Genomic DNA, 13,996 nt, shown 5'->3' with positions numbered 1-13,996 from the left:
ATTAGAGCAGAAAGAGCATTTGTATCTCAGCCATGAAGGCTCCAGGGCTGGCATATCCTGCTATGCAACCAGCTACACTAACTAAAAGCTCAGGACCACAGCAATGAAACCAAGTACACATCATCAATCTGGATGTTTGTACAAAGTAATTCTGACAAACATGCACAGCATGGTCTATTACTCCTGGTGTACAAAACTAAAATCAACCATGAACAAAAAAGCATTCAGAGGGCTACATTCCAAGAAGTTAAGCAAGAGTCAATTGTGTTTCTAGGTTCCCTTAGAGACAATAAAGGAATTAGCAACCACACCTGCTAGGTTAACATTTTCCCCATTAGTACCAATATGGAAACCAGGAAAACCATATATATTTAGAAAATAAACAATAAAACTCTAAATATTAACCACTGGATCAAATAATAAACTACAAAATAAGTTAGACAATATTTTGAATGAAATGATAATAAAAGCACAATATTAAAAATCTGTGAAATGCAGTTAAAGTAGTGCTTAGAAGAAAATGTATAACCTTAAATGTCTAAATTTAAAAAGATCATAATATAAAATCAACAAATACTATAGAAAATTTTTCAAAAAATATATAAATAGCCCTAGCTGTTTGGCTCAGTGGATAGAGCGTTGGCCTGCAGACTGAAGGGTCCTGGGTTCGATTCTGGTCAAGGGCACATGCCTGTATTGCAGGCTTGATCCCCAGTAGGGGGTATTCAGGAGGCAGCCAATTGATGATTCTCTCTAATCAATGATGTTTCTATATCTCTCTCCCTCTCCCTTCCTCTCTGAAATCAATATATATATATATATATATATATATATATATATATATACACACACACACACACACACACACTGAGTGGCCACATTATTATGATCTCTGAACGCATAATAATCTGGCCACTCAGTATATAGATAGATAGATAGATAGATAGATAGATAGATAGATAGATATGTGTGTGTGTGTGTGTGTGTGTGTGTGTGTGTGTGTGTGTATATATATATATATATATATATATATATATATATATATATATTTAGAGGCCTGGTGCATGAATTCGTGCATGGGTGGTGTCCGGCCAGCCTGGCCAGGGGGAGGGGACATGGGCAGTTGGCCGGCCTGCCTGCTGGTTGAACTCCTGGTCGAGGGGACAATTTGCATATTAGCCTTTTATTATATAGGATATACACTGAGTGGCCAGATTATTATGCGTTCAGAGATCATAATAATATGGCCACTCAGTGTGTGTGTGTGTGTGTGTGTGTGTATTTTGTTATTATATATATATTTATATAAGTAATTAAATAAGTAATTTATATAAGACAATTTATTACTTATATAATTTATTACTTAATATATATATATATATATATATATATATATATATATATATATATTAGATCTGGGAAGAATAGAAAACAACATGGAAGGTAATATATATTTTCCTACTATGTTGTTTTCTATTCTTCCCAGATCTAATAACAAAATAAGAATGTTTTGTAGATGCTTGTATGGGGAAACATTTGTTTTCTTTGGAAACCAAAATTCCACAGACAGAAGATATCACAGTATCTATCTATGAGCAGGAGGAAACCACCTCCTGAGTAGGAATGCACCCTTCTGCCCTAGGAGGTGTGCCTCAGTGTATAGAGCATCAGCCTGCAGACTGAAGGGTCCTGGGTTTGATTCTGGTCAAGAGCACGTACCTCGGTTGCACGTTTCTTCCCCGTGCTGGTCGGGCTCCTGTAGGAGGCAACTGATAGATATTTCTCTCTGTCTTTCCCTCTCTCTTCCACTCTCTCTAAAAATCAATGGAAAAATATCCTTGTGTGAGGATTAAATAAATAAAGTATATCATTCTGAGTAGGCCCAAACACTGTGATTAGGCTTTTGTTTCCTATCACACTTAGGTGTGTATATAGTGGGAAGCTTCAGAATTTGTGTGGTCTTCCTAATTGTATAAATAAGATTTTCCAATGTGCAGGTTTTGGTATTTTCCCTGACCTTGCAATGTGAGAAAAGAATAATTCTAATAGAAAGCACTGGCTTCTGTTCACCTGAAAATTGGGGGCTTGCTCCATTCTGCCCAGAGACAAGTAGAAGATTCAAAGAGCATGTCATGGTACAAGTAGCAGCTGATTGTTTGGCCAGTGAAAGCCCCTCTGTGTCACAGAGACAAACATTCCCAAAGCAGCAACACAGTGGCTAATGGGGCCACAAGTATTACTGCTTTAGCTGTTAGGTTGTCTTTCCACACTTCCATAGTTTCAGTTGGTAAGGTGATAATGAGCTCAAATGGATTCAGACAATTTATTACTTATATAGACAGCAAAAGCAAAATCAGCATGATGTCAGTAAACCAAGTCTCTAGTCCCACATGATGACATCAATAGGAGAGACCAGATAACAGATGGCCCAAGGGATGTGGCATGCTGCTGTTGATGATCCACCTCTAAACTAAACCCAAGGAGTTTTATAGACTTATAGATACCTGAAGTTGTACCCCACAGAGTATAAGGTAGAAAGTCTTGCACTCAACTGAAAATAGGAAATGAATGAGAAATGGCCTTATTGCAGTTTCCCACAAGGTCTGTTATGAGAAACTGCTTCATGTCAGCTCCTCACTAGGCTGCTTATCTCCCCTTGCTCTAAGAGGAATTACAGGGCAGTTTGCCTTGACTTGAGTCAGACTACAGTCAAACATTGTCCGGATGGCCTGAATGAAGATGAGCAAGATTGCCAGGGTGCCACACAGAGAAGTTTTTCTACAATATAATGAACTTACTTGCTTCTCCAGAAACCAGAATTACTGGAATGATATTCAATGCCAAAATTTCTGAAGCACTTAGTAATAAGTGACACTGAGTATTTCAGCTGGGCCCTGAATTAATGAAAAGAAAGCGATTGTGGAGTGAGGTAAGTGTGAAGTTTTTAACAGAATAATTCTCTGTCTTCTACCCATACAAAATAATGGAATTAACCACTCCAAATACAGGAGGCCGATCTGTGGGAAGTATGTGTAGTGCACAATGAAGGAAGTACTATACCAGCTATATGAATTCCCTAACCACTGACCTTTGATCCTTGAAAAGGGTCTGGTAATACTCCCTGGAATTAATGCTGCTGCTTCTGGTCAAATAGAGTAAGGTCAGGTCAAAGGTTATGGTTCTAAAACATTCAGTGTACAGAATGAAACTAAAGTCATGGAAATGGATGGCATTATATAGGGAAAGGGTAGAAGCCAAAAAAGGAATTTTAGGAAGTGAATGAATAAGAGGTCTAGTAAGATGAAGTGCATAAAGGAAGCCTTCTTCTAAAAGTAGAGTTGATCATATGATATGAATTATTCTTTAGAGGAATGCAAAGGAAAAAGAATCCATTAAAATCCATCTTTTCTTCACAAAAAGACTAGATCTATGACTCAAATACCTATATTCACCATCATTTGTATTAATAAGAGTACAATTGATAATCTAATTAATTCAATGACATTTGAATGAATAAGCTCATGAATTCAACAAATATTTTGAGCATTTACCATATGCTTGCCACTGTGTTAAACTAAGGGCAACTACCCTTTCTAACTAATTTACATGGTATCCTCTCATTCATTAAGCACTTAATGCTCGCTAGACCATGTTTGATGCTGGAAATGCACACATAGTGTTTCTCTTCTTAAACACAGTTTCACTGTGTGTTTACTGTGTAAAACGGACAATGGGAAGAGGCAGCCCAAAGCATGCTTCATGCAATGGGGTCTCCTGAAAAAAGCTCCAAGATTTAGTGTCAGATAGATCTAGATTAGAATTCCAACTCCACCACATACCTCAGAGTGAACTGGATCACTTAACCTCTCTGATCTACAGTGTCCTCCCTATATAATAGGGATAAATGTCATGTACTGTACAAGGTAATAAAAATAATGAAAGTTAAATATCTGGTACATTTTAGCAGGGTTATTGTCATTGCTGTTGTTGTTATTATTACTACTAGAGGCCCGATGTACGAAATTCATGCAAGAGTAGTCCTTTGCAGCCTCGTCTTCATCCGGAAGGTCATCTGGATGGTCGTTCTGCTGTTCGGCCGTTCAGTCGATTTGCATATTATGCTTTTATTATTATAGATTATTATAGATTATTATTATAGATAATCCATGTGTTATAGTTTCTTGATAGATGAGAAGAAAAAATAATTTGGGCAATCTTCTGAATAAGGAATTCACTATACTCCTATGAAGAAGATAGCTTCCAAGAGTGGATTTGGATTTCAGAAAAAAAGCAAAAGTACATAGGATTTTCCACAGTCCCCTTCCTGGTCTTCTGAGGGCCCTGCTATCTTCTTCCTCTTATCAGTCCTGATGAAGTAGGCTAAAGTCAACCCACTACAATGGCAAGGAGTTCAAGAATATTCAGCATCCTGATTCCTGGTGCTGGGAATCAGGCAGAAACCAAGTAGATAAAGATAATATAGATGCTCTGACTCCTGGCTAATGATGCTGCGAATCTGGCAGAGAACTAGCCCCAATTAAATGGTTAAGAACTGAAATGCAAATGAGGAACACAAACAGAAAAAGTGGAAGCCAACTTAGAAAGATTAGGCATAAACAACCTTTGAGAAAGTGGTTACGTCTATAGAGGCGGATGGGGCTTTCTAGAAGCACTGTAAAGGGTAGTACCTGCAAGTTGGAGGCTTTCAGTATCTGTGGATGGGCACATTTGAGCTAAGGACTAGAAATAAATGACTGGAGAGACCATTAAAAAGGACATGGTTATAGTGTGAAGAAAGAAATAATAAATCTTGAACTCGGACAATAGCAGTGAGAATTGACTATTCAAAACTTTGCAAAGGTCAATTCTATAAACTGGATGAACATTCATAGTTTAGGGAAAGAAACAAAGTAAATGCTAATAATAAATATTAACACCTACATTTTCATTTTAAAGAACTTTAAAATTCAAAGAACATATTGATTTTTGCAGTATCGCTCATATTATTATCACAAGAACATTTGTATTTTCAGACTAGCTGCTTATGAACCTAAGAAAAAAATATCTTACTTCTATATGTAGTAATATTTTTGCGATAAATCCTAGGGAAAAATGAATAAGATACTGAAGTATGATAAAATTACATAGGAAAGTAAATATATCCTTGCAAAAATCATTATTCTGGTCCCATAAGTAATACTAACGCAGAGTAAAAGACTAGGAATATATTACATTAACTTTTTTTCCAGTTACAGCAAATTTTAAAACTAGTCATATGTTTTTAACTTTGCAAGCTTTCTCCCTGAAGCAAACATGTCAGAGAAGATTAATGTGGCTAGTTAGTCATATAGATTTTCTTTTTACATAATTAGAATGCATAACATTAGAAACCAAACCACAAAGAACAGACATATTGGAGACAGACTGGAGCAGAACATACAGTGCTCTGAATAACAGGACTTTGTCATTCAAATGGAAGAGTTTGGTTACCTAGCACTCTAGAAAATAACACATATCTTCTAAAAACACAGTTTTAAAAGAAGGGTAAAAATAGAACACAAGGAAGTTAGTTCAAGTCAGGGATGTAAAATACAACAGATTTTCCTAAAGAAATCCTAAGTTCTAAATTTCAAGGCACTGAAAAAAATGTACCTAAGAAGTTCAAATCTTTATTTAAATTCTGGCCGATTTAATTGCCAAACCTTTCAAATTCTTCATCAGTATGTGAATGAGCTTGAAAATAAGTATATCAGTTACTACCACTCAATAATGGAGAAAGTAGAGCAACCATTGAACATTTTTAATATGTTTTTTTAATTGGTTTTTAGAGAGAAGGACTTCCTCTACTAGGGATCAAGCCTGCCACCCCGGGTGTGTCCCCTGACCAGGAATCAAACCAGGGGACTCTTGGTTATAGATCAATGCTCAACCACTGAGCCACACCCGCCGGGCCCATTGACCATTTTTAAGAGCTCTGATTATCCCTGCCTTGAGGGACTTTAACTCTCAACTCATTGGGCTCAATAACATTTATGTTTTTACTTTTAAAAGGGTAAAGCTAGTATACACACCCCTTACACAGCAAAGGTGTTCAGTAAATGCTGAGTTAAAGTTTGACATGTATTGTATAAAGCCATTTCCTTGAAAAAGTCAACTGCACTGACAATATTATTTCTATGGTCCCCAAGGTTTTCAGGATAACAAAACACTGCACTTAGTATTTCCTGTCAAAATCCCTTAAAAAAAGCTTTACATCTTGTCTGTTACTCCCATACATATCTAAGTAAGAACACACATGTTGACCAATGTCAACCCAATAAATTTAATAAAATTAAAAATTGAAAAAAAACACAAAATAAATGAATGGTACTATGTCAAACTAAAAAGCTTTTGCTCAGCAAAAGAAACTGACTACAAAACAAAGAGGCAACCAACTATATGGGAGAAGGTATTTGCAAACAGTAGCTACGAAAAAGGTTTAATTTCCAAAATATATAAAGAACTCATAAAACTCAACACCAAACAAACAAATAATCCAATAAGTGGGCAGAGGACCTGAAAATACACCTCTCCCAGGAAGACATATAAACAGCCAATAGATATATGAAAAGATGTTCAGCCTCACTGGCAATTAGGGAAATGAAAATCAAAACTACAGTAGCTGACCTACACTCCATTGGAGACCCAGAAACGAGGGCATCTAGTGGTCGGTGTGAGATGACACCAGATTTCAACCACTCGCATAAGGGATACATTCAAGAGGCAGACTCAGTGAGTGCCAAAGCCTTGCTGCAACAAGACCCGGCATAAACGTGTCTCCTACACAGCAACTCTTCCTTTATAGACACAGAGGGTCCTCACAGCCAATTGGCCTGGATGACAATTCCTCCCAGTGACACCAACAACAATCAAGACTTAACTACACAAAGGAGGACCTAGATGGAGGCATAGGGCGGACGCCTGATTGTTGCCTACCACAACAATTTTGAAACTACAATGGGAAAACAGAGCAGACACCATCCAAAACCACCGGAGGGCTGGCTGAGCAGATGCTCTACAACTAGAATAAAAGAGAGGGGTATGCGGGATGATGCTGATGCCGGTGAGCCAAAGATCTCACTTTAAGAACTACGGCTCAGGCGACACAATGGCGGCCTGGAACGTGCTTGGCGCAGTTCCCCCGGCAGTCTCCGGCTGAGGGGATGGCTCCACTCGCTGCCGAGCATGGACAGACGAGCCACTGGGAGACATGGGGTGGGAGACTCCGCGCTTGCTGACCTCCGAGTCCTTCAAGAATCTCAACACCCCGGAAGCGGCCAGGTGCGCATGCTCGGCGACCGGACACCGCTGCAGACCCAAGGGCCGACGCAGCCACCCCGGACCAGCCCGCCACTGCGCACCGGGCACACCGGAGCTTCGTCGAGCCCGCCGCCCAACAAGTTCTGCGGCAGCCGCCCTGGAGCTCTGAGAAAATGGCCGAAGGAATTGCTGAGAGGGAATTGACCAACAGGAATTGGGATCAAGAAGACGAAGCCCCGCTGGGTCCCGGGTCCGGGTGAGGCCGCACGCCCGTGGGTCTGGGTGAGGCTGGGACCTGGGTCAGGGTGAGGCTGGGTCCCGGGTCTGGGTGAGGCCACATGCCCCTGGATCTGGGTAAGGCCGCACGCCCCTGGGTCCAGGTGAGGCTGGGTCCCGGGTCCAGGCGAGGCTGCGCACCCCTGGGCTCGGGTGTGGTCACACACCCCTGGGTCTAGGTGAGGCCTCATGCCCCTGGGTCTGGGTAAGGCTGGGTCCCGGGTCTGGGTGAGGCCCCACCCCTGGGTCCGGGAGAGGCCACGTGCCCCTGGGTCCGGGTGAGGCCACGCCCCCGGGTCCAGGCGAGGCTGCGCGCCCCTGGGTCCGGGTGAAGCTGGATCCCGGGTCTGGGTGAGGCCGTGCACCCCTGGATCCAGGTGAGGCTGGGTCCCGGGTCCGGATGGGGCCGCTCCCCTGGATCCGGGTGAGGCTATGCGCTCCTAGGTCCGGGTGAGGCTGGATCCTGGGTCCGGGTGAGGCCACGCGCCCCTGGGTCTGGGTGAAGCCGGATCCCGGGTCTGGGTGAGGCCGTGTGCCCCTGGATCCCGGTGAGGCTGGGTCCTGGGCCCGGGTGAGGCCGCGTGCCCCTGGGTCTGGGAGAGGCCATGCGCCGGGTCCGGGTGGGGCCGCCCCCCTGGGTCCGGGGGAGGCCGCGCGCCCCTGGGTCCGGGTGAAGCTGGATCTTGGGTCCGGGTGAGGATGTGCGCCCCTGGATCGGGTGGGGCCGCGCACACCTGGGTCCAGGTGAGGCCACGCGCCCCTGGGTCCGGGTGAGGCCACGCGCCCCTGAGTCCGGGTGAAGCCGTGCCCCTGGGTCCGGCCGAGACCAAACCAGAGGGAGTTGGACCTGCATTACCACCATTTGTCCACCATCTAGAGATGAAAAGTCAGTGCCGACATGTACACATAAGGAACTGGTGGACATTGATATTGGGTCTCAGAAGAACTGTTAGTCCAGAAAGAAACTCACTACAGACTGATTCATTTGCCTGTCAGCATAACTATTATTGCTCGTCTCACATTCAGTTCTTATAAGTATATTTCTAGTGACACATGATCTCGCTCATCTAGGGGAAATGATGAACAACATAGACTGATGAACAAGCACAGAACCAGAAACAAGGAGGCATCGATCGGACTATCGGGCCTCAGAGGGAGGGAGGAGGAGGGTGGGGGGAGAGGGGAGAGATCAACCAAAGGACTTGTGTGCATGCATACAAGCCTAACCAATGGTTAAGGTCAACAGGGGGTTGGGGCATTAGTGGGGAGGGGTGTGGGATGGAAATGGGGGGGATGAGGACAAATATGTGACACCTTAATCAATAAAGAAATTTAAAAAAAAGAAAATCAAAACTACAATGATATACCACCTCACACCTGTTAGAGTTGCCATTATCAACAAGACAAGCAATCACACGTGTTGGTGAGGTTGTGGGGAAAAAAGGGAACCCTCATTCACTGCTGGTGGGAATTTAGACTGGTATATCAACTATGGAAAGCAGTCTGGAAATTCCTCAAAAAATTAAGAAAAGAACTACCACACAACCCAGCAATCCCTCTCCTGGGTATATACTCAAAATCATGTATTCACAAAGATATATGTGCCCCTATGTTCATTGCAGCATTATTCACAGTGGCCAAGACATGGAAACAACCGAGTGTCCCATGATAGAGGACTGGACAAAGAAGATGTGGTATATATACACAATGGAATAGTACTTAGCCATAAGAAAGTATAAAATAGGGCCATTTGCAACAACATGAATTGACCTTGAAAATATTATGCCAAGTGAAATGTCAGTCAGAAAAAAGCTAAGAACCATATGATTTCACTAATATGTGGAATATAAAACTGAAACTTGTGAACACAAACAGCAGTGTGGTGATTGTCAGATGGAAGGAGGTGTGTGTAGGGGGGTAGGAGGAGTCCTAATATATGGTGACAGGAGAAGATTTGACTTTGGGTGATGAGCACATGGTGCAATATACAGATCTTGTAACACAGAAGACCACACCTGAAACCTATACGTTAATGTTGAGCAATGTCACCCCAATAAGAACCATTATCTCAAATACATGTCATATATGTTTTTCTAGTCATAATAATGACAATGTTCCACCAATTGGATTGTATAATTAAATCAACCCTCTGTATCCGACACATACCAAAAACAAACAAAAAGGCTCCTGGTCACCAAATCCAGCTGTGTTCTCTTAGAGCTATCCTTTCCAAGCTTTACATGATATCTGATACAATCAGGTTTAAGCACACTCCTCTCTTAACTTCGATAACTTTTTGATCTTTTGGTCTCCTCTCCCTTCTTCCCTGCCAACTTGTCTGAATGTCATTTGATCAGCAACACTCAGTGTGACCTGAGGGCCAGCAGCTATCATTTGGAAACTTGTTAGTAATGAAAAGTCTCAGGCAGCATCCAATACAACGGAAACTCTGGGCGTGTGGCCCAGAGATCCGCACGTTTTTATGATTATTGTGCACACTGATGTTTGAAAACCACTGTACTAAATCACTTGTTGAAGATATATGGGAGGAATATACAAATATAGGACTGGAACTTGAACAGGATGGGAGATGTTAATACATCCACATTTTGAAGTTAATGGCTACTGAAATTGTTTCTTATAAGAAACAGCAAATAAAAATAGCAACTTTTTTAGGTATTATGATGCCACACTTTGATATTATGATAAGATGTTAATATACCTGATATCCGTTATCAGGTATTATAATTACATTTTACAGATGAAGAAACTGACACTTAGAAAAGGAAGTTTAATATGTTGCCTTCAAATTCCATGCCCTTGACCACCATATTATTGTCTCTTGCATAAAGTGGGAAATAAAGTATTGGACAGAACCCTAAGAAGAAGACTCAGTAGAAATGACTGAGGTTGACTAGTCAAAGAATTGAGGAAAACCCAGAAATATGGGGAGGAAGTCTAGGTGAGGAAAGTTTTAAGAAGTAAACTATAATCACAGTGGTTTGGATTTTTTTTCAGTGAGTCTAAAGACCACAGAAAATGTAGAACTTAAAAAAAAGTTCCATGAAGAAAAAGTGCTTTTACATTTAGGTAGAGAAGGGATAAATTAAGTGAGGGGGGTCGGGAATAGAAGTTACTAACAGCCAGGATAGGTTTTCTGCTTTTCAGGCACAGAAACCTGTTCACTTAACGCTTGGGTTGGAGGGAATTGCGCCTTTAAATACATTTCAGATCTGAAAGTATATATTTATAAAACAGAATTCACAATCAAGGGAAAGAGGTGGAGGAGGAGGAAGTTCAATTTTTGTTGTATTAAGTTAAACAAATGAGTAAAAAATCAACATCCATGCTTGAGAGCACATATATTATTTTTCATAACGATGCTAAGCCTGAAAATGAAAGCCATAGAACCTACAACATTTGCCCTAGTGTTTTGTATTCCCAAAATCATTTTAAGGGTTCAAAAGTGAGTCTGCCCAAGAACTTGGCAGCACCTACACACACACACACACACACACACAATAATCCACTCTTGATTGAAACAATCAACAGCACCCTAATCAACTTTTCACTTATCCTGACTGGAGCACTTTCATATCCTTCAAAGTCTAGCTTTATTTATATTATGGCTATCACAAGGCATTAATTTAGCTCTAAGTTTTAACACCACCTCTTCACCCTTTCCTTCAATTATTTCCTCTTAAATGCTATTTCGCTTTTCTCCTGAAGGGACATTTAAAGACTACCTCAACAGCCCAATGACAAAACCAGAGGCTGCAGCCTGAGTCTGAATACAAATTCCCAATCCTATCTCCCTCTCAAGACTGTTCCTACCACTGATCAACTTCAGCGGACCAGGAAGGGGGAGGGGGGAACTGAGGCAAGGTCTTTCCCTTCCTTCCACTTCCCCCATGCCTGCTCCCCTGCTCCCCAAAGCCCAGGGCCAAAGAAGAACCTCATTCTAACCCCATCCACCGACCCGCCTCCGCTGTCACCCGCCACAGCTTAGAAAACAGTCATCGCCTTTGTTAAAATGTCCACGACCACAATGCACCAGAATACGGGCACATTCTCTGGGACCGGGAGAAGGAAAGTCACAAGAACGCTGTGCTCTCCTTGGCACTAGCCTGGAGTGGCAGCCCATGTCCCCTAAATCCTCTCCCCAGCGATGAAGAACGTTCCTGGTAACTCTGCACTCTGAGACGACAGAGCGGGGGAAGGGATGGCCCAGGACACCGCTCAGGGGCACCAAGCAGGGGTACTGAACTTGAAGCTAGGACACTCTGCAGCCCCCTTAACAAGCCTCGAGGTCCTGCCAAACCTGAGTACACAATTCCAGCCTGTGGAGCCCTTTCCTTTAATTTTTCTCCTCACACTTACCCCCACCCGCTCCCGCCACCAGGCACTCCGCTTCCCAAGAGGCCCGTCCCCTGGACACTCCCAGGCAGCGCAGCCAACCCTGCTGCCGCCTGTCTGGCCGATTTCTCCTTACAGGACCCAAGCTTCCCGAAACAGACACCCGCACACACCCCAAACCCTCTCGGGAAGCTCAGCCTGAACCTTGTTCCTCAGCTGCGAGCCCCCAAGGCCACCTCACTCACCAGGGCGTCCCGCGCCGCTACTCCCAGCTCTGCGAATCACCAGCTGCGCCTGCGCGCTCCCAATGCCTCCCAGCCCAGTTGCAGTCCTGAGCCAGGAGCTGATGGGCTGGGCGGAGGGGGGGGGGGGGCAGGGCGGGGTTAGGAGGGGGGGCTGGGCCTGACTGGGTGGGAAACGGAGGGGCGGGGCCTCCGCTGTCTTGGTGTGGAAGACTAAGGGTTCTAAGAGTCAGGCTTGAGGTCTGTTTATAACACTGGCGGAGAAGTCAAAGAGGTTCCCTCCACACTCAGTGTCTAGAAAGCTTGGCTTAGTTGAGACACCTTGGATCCTCCCTAGCCTTACACTCTTTTTGCATGCCTATTTCCCCACACCTTATCCACCCCACCTCAGGGCATTCTCCTTATCTTTGGCAGTCCTCAGCCATCCAGAGGTGAGGGGCATGGAGACTTTTCACCCACAGATCGCCTGTGCAGTGCATCCTAGTTAACATGTCTTCGCTGTATGAGAGCCCAGAACTTGGTTGCTGACCATACAAACACAACCCAGAGTTACAACTCAGCGCTTACCCTGAAAACAAATTATATTGCTGCTCTTTTTGGACTTGTGGTGACAGTGATCTGCTTTTTTCTTAAAAAGAGTTTTAAACATATCTGAATATCTTGGGAAGAAGAAAATGGGTTGTCAAATAAGATCTATCTTTGACCATGTATTTTAGTTAGCCACCTTAGAATGTGAGCCTTCTAAAAGCCCCTCTGAGAAACAGAATACTTGGCCTGTGTTGTTGTTTGGACTTTGCCCTAATGGTTACAGGTTTTCTGGCATTTAGCATTTTAGGAAGTCTAACTTGATTATTATTCCATGCTGCATGTGTGCTTAGTTTTTAAGTTCTATAATTTCATGCTCAGAATCTGGTTAGCTGTGGGATCTCACATGCCTTCAGAACAGCTATTAAAAGAAATACACCTGAGTGAATCCAAAGTGACTTGGCCTGTGGGCCTGAAGTGATTTCTTCCAAATTATTTTTCCTTCTTTTTACTTTAGTTATGATGAAATTGAGAAACATTTGGCTTATTAAGAATAAAGGAATTGCCACCAATAGTCCTTCCAAGCAAGTATTTTGGCTGTGATGGGAGCATTTGGGGGGGGGGGCGGGGGGGAAGATCCTGGTAATTACCATTAAATATGTGAATATCTTGAAATTCTTCCCATTAAACATTTGTGGTCCTTGCATTTCTGTATTTTATGAACCAGGCTTTCCTTTTTTTTCAAATCCTTACTCAAGGATATTTCCACTGCTGAGAGAGAGAGAGAGAGAGAGAGAGAGAGAGAGAGAGAGAGAGAGAGAGAGAAAGAGAGAGAAATTGATTGGCTGCCTCTCACATGAGCCCGGACAGGGGAATCAAATCTGCAACCTAGGAATATGCCTTCACTGGGAATTGAACCTGCAACCTTTTGGTGTATGGAGACCTTGACACTCCAACCAACTGAACCACCTGGCCAGGGCTGAACCAGACTTTTTTGAGCTCATTTTTATTTCCCATCCTATATAATAAAGAGGTGATATGAAAATTGACCCTCATGCCCTCACAAGATGGCTGCCTACGACCAGGCCGGCAGGGGTTAGTGAGGGACAACCAAACGACTGAATAGAAGGCTGCGTGGGGCAACCTGGCAAGCAGGGGGCAGGCAGTAAGGGGTGACCAGGCCGACAGGGGGGGGGGGCATTTAGGAGCAATCAGGCCAGCAGGGAGGGGGCAGTTGGGTGACCTGGTCAGCAGCAGGGGGCAGTTAGGGGCAACCAGGCAGGCAGGCAGGTGAGCGA

The 13,996-nt window shown here is 43.3% G+C and overlaps 1 protein-coding gene across 1 annotated transcript in view; it reads right to left on the bottom strand.

Annotated features, from left to right (window-relative positions):
* Positions 1-12,224, bottom strand: part of PRRG1 (proline rich and Gla domain 1) — a 244,954-nt gene extending 232,730 nt beyond the window's left edge. Inside the window, exon 1 of the mRNA XM_079765128.1 lies at positions 12,177-12,224. The gene's annotated coding sequence lies outside the window, so the exon portion shown is untranslated. The remainder of the gene's footprint in view (positions 1-12,176) is intronic.
* Between the last annotated feature and the right edge of the window lie 1,772 nt (positions 12,225-13,996).

This window comes from Cnephaeus nilssonii (genome assembly GCF_951640355.1).
Source record: "Cnephaeus nilssonii genome assembly, chromosome: X".
In the NCBI taxonomy this organism is placed as follows: Eukaryota; Metazoa; Chordata; class Mammalia; order Chiroptera; family Vespertilionidae; genus Cnephaeus; species Cnephaeus nilssonii.
This window is presented reverse-complemented; position numbering and strand designations above follow the sequence as displayed.